We start from the raw sequence: 2,943 nt of genomic DNA, 5'->3' as shown, positions 1-2,943 counted from the left end.
CATTCAAGAAAACTCTAGAAAGAAGAAGAGAAGAGAAGAAACTAGAGAGGGAGAAGGCCACAGTTTTGGGAGGAAAAAAGAGGTGAGTCTCCAATTTCATTCCGTAAATTAATTACTTAGCGTATACTACGATGATATGGAAGTATTAGTAGTATAAAATTATGATTTGGTGCAGCAAAAATCGGAAAGCAAGCTGCCACGACGATTCAGCGCGCTAAAAAAAGTTCCGAGGCGCGATTTCGGCAGGTTCTAGCCAATTTCGGGAAAGGTAAGTTCTTCCCCTCTAATTTGGAATTTATGATGTTAAATTAGTGTGTATTACACACCTTAGGAGCTGCTGGAAGTTGGGGAAAAGGTTTGAAAAGTTCGACGTTCGAAATAAGCGAAATTGGAATCGCTATAGTTAATTGTAATCGTATAATGCGTTGTGCTTGTGGGATGTGACTGCTGGTCGTATGGTAGTGTGTTGTGATGCTGGAAAATGGTTTAATGAGGGCGTGGGGGGATGCTGGTTGCAACCACATGACCCTCCGCTTTGCAATTAATGAATTCGCGAAAGAAAGATTAAAAACTCTAGTTTTGGTATCTTAGTTTCGAGTGAATTATTGGGGGTTTATATTGTGTAATGTTGTCGTACTATCTATATGTATGGGCTGCTGGTTGTATTGTTGGTTTGCTGCAGGTGCTAAGAACATAGTTGAGAATTCGGATAGGGCACATTATAGGGGAGGTGCTGTCCGATTTCCGTTAACGCCTTAACTAGTTAAGGAACTAGTCGAGAATGTGAACGAGGGGATGAGTTCTAGGAATACTCGTGTGTAACCTAAGGCGCTGAAAAGTATAAGGTTGTTAATACTCGTATTGCTTTCGTGTTACCTAGGTTCAAAGAACGACGAGGCGAACGGGATAAAGAGTAATCCGTAAGAGGTATGTAAAACTATCTTCTTTTCTCTTGGCATATCTTAGCCTTAAGTGATTGATATACGGAATGTGGGGATAATTCCATTCATAGAACTCCAAGTATGAATCATAAGTCTTATTTACTCCTCGATGGTAGAATTCCTATACTAGTTGAGTTATTGCCTCTCAAGGCTTATATACGATGGAGAGTAGCAAGTATGTGAAGCTACCTTTCCTTCTTTTGGCATGTTTTGGCATGAGTATGCAAAGCTACCCTTCTTCTCTCTTGATATGCCCTTGACATAAGTTATGATGTTATGATGAAATGTTTATGGTATCGAGTCTCTTAATGGGCCAAGTATGATATATGTTACTATCTAAGGATCGGGCCGTACGTTCCACGGCATATATATATATATAATGACTTTATGAGGGAAAGTAGAGGGTATGTAAAGCCTATTCTCTTTCTTCTTTTGGCATGGCCCATAGAAAGCCACGGATGAAGAATGCATAAAGTCTACAAAAAGCTCTTATTCTTAAGTACACTAAGATGGCTAACGTTTTTAATTTCCTAGAACTTATGTCCTTTTGCCTCAATTTATGTGAAAGTATCCAACCATCCTAAGTTGGTATAATTTAGGTTGTGGTATAAATCATGACTCCTATTCACTCCTTTAAGCTAGAACTCTTCCAATAATTGAACTATGGCTTCTCAAGTTTTTCTATACCTTGGGAAGTAGTAAGTAGGTAAAGTTAATATTTTTTTTTTTGGCATGAACTTTATGAAACAAATAGACGAAGTATGGGTGATCCCAAGGAAGCCCCATTCTCAAGGCCATTAAGATGGCCATTTTCATAACTTCCAAAAGATATTTTATTACTCTTTGATACGAGTAGATGACTCCAAAAGTGCTACTTTGATGCAAGCCACAAGGACACTCCAAAGGTACTTGTTATGGCTATTGTCTTAATTTTTGAGTGATAGTTCATTTTGATCATTTTAATACGTCCCCAATGATGGTTTAGATTGCATATGGTTACTTACTACTTCATTCGGGTATACTGTAATACATCTTTCACTGAGTCCCGAGCCGGCTATAATATAATTATATGATATATGGATCGGGCCGAACGTTCCTCAGTATTACTATATAATATATGGATCGGGCTGAACGTTCCTCGGTATTACTATATAATATATGGATCGGGCCGAACGTTCCTCGGCATTACTATATAATATATGGATCGGGCCGAATGTTCCTCGGCATTACTATATGATATCTGGATCGGGCCGAACGTTCCTCGGCATTACTATATGATATCTGGATCGGGCCGAACGCTCCTCGGCATTACTATATGATAAATGGATCGGGCCGTACGTCCCTCGACATTATTATATGAGATAGCACTAATAGCACATAAATGCTTATGATAACAGAGTGATGTGGTTGTTACACCGGGTCCCCAAACTGGCCGGGTACAGTATGTGATGATAGTATGTACGACTTTATTTTATGAGATACAGGTACAGTGAGTTGTTGAATGTTATACTTGTGCCCTCCTTTTGATGTTTTATACTTTATATACTCAGTACATATGTCGTACTGACCCCCTCTTTCCGGAGGGGGCTACGTTTCATGCCTGCAGGTACAGGTGCGCGCTTTGGGGATCCGCTAGCTTAGGATTCCACCTAGCAAATTTGGAAGAAGCTCCATTGAATCGGAGCCGAGCTTTGGTACTAAACTTTTTATGTATATATTTACTTGATTACGGGTACGGTGGGGGCCCTGTCCCGCCTTATGTTACTTTTCTTACTCTTAGAGGTCTATAGACATATATGTGAGTTGTATATGTATGTGTGAACAGTTGTGCTTATATGTTAAGATAGCCTCGTCGACTTATATATTGTGTTGCCTGTTGGCACACTATGACTCAAATAGGAGACAAGTTTACTTATAACTAGCAGGGGTATATGCGAGTGTCCAGTTCGGACACCCGTCACGGCCCACGGGGTTGGGTTGTGACACTGCTCAAGAAGAGCGG

This window comes from Solanum dulcamara, chromosome 11, assembly GCF_947179165.1.
Source record: "Solanum dulcamara chromosome 11, daSolDulc1.2, whole genome shotgun sequence".
NCBI classification, from domain to species: Eukaryota; Viridiplantae; Streptophyta; class Magnoliopsida; order Solanales; family Solanaceae; genus Solanum; species Solanum dulcamara.
This window is presented reverse-complemented; position numbering follows the sequence as displayed.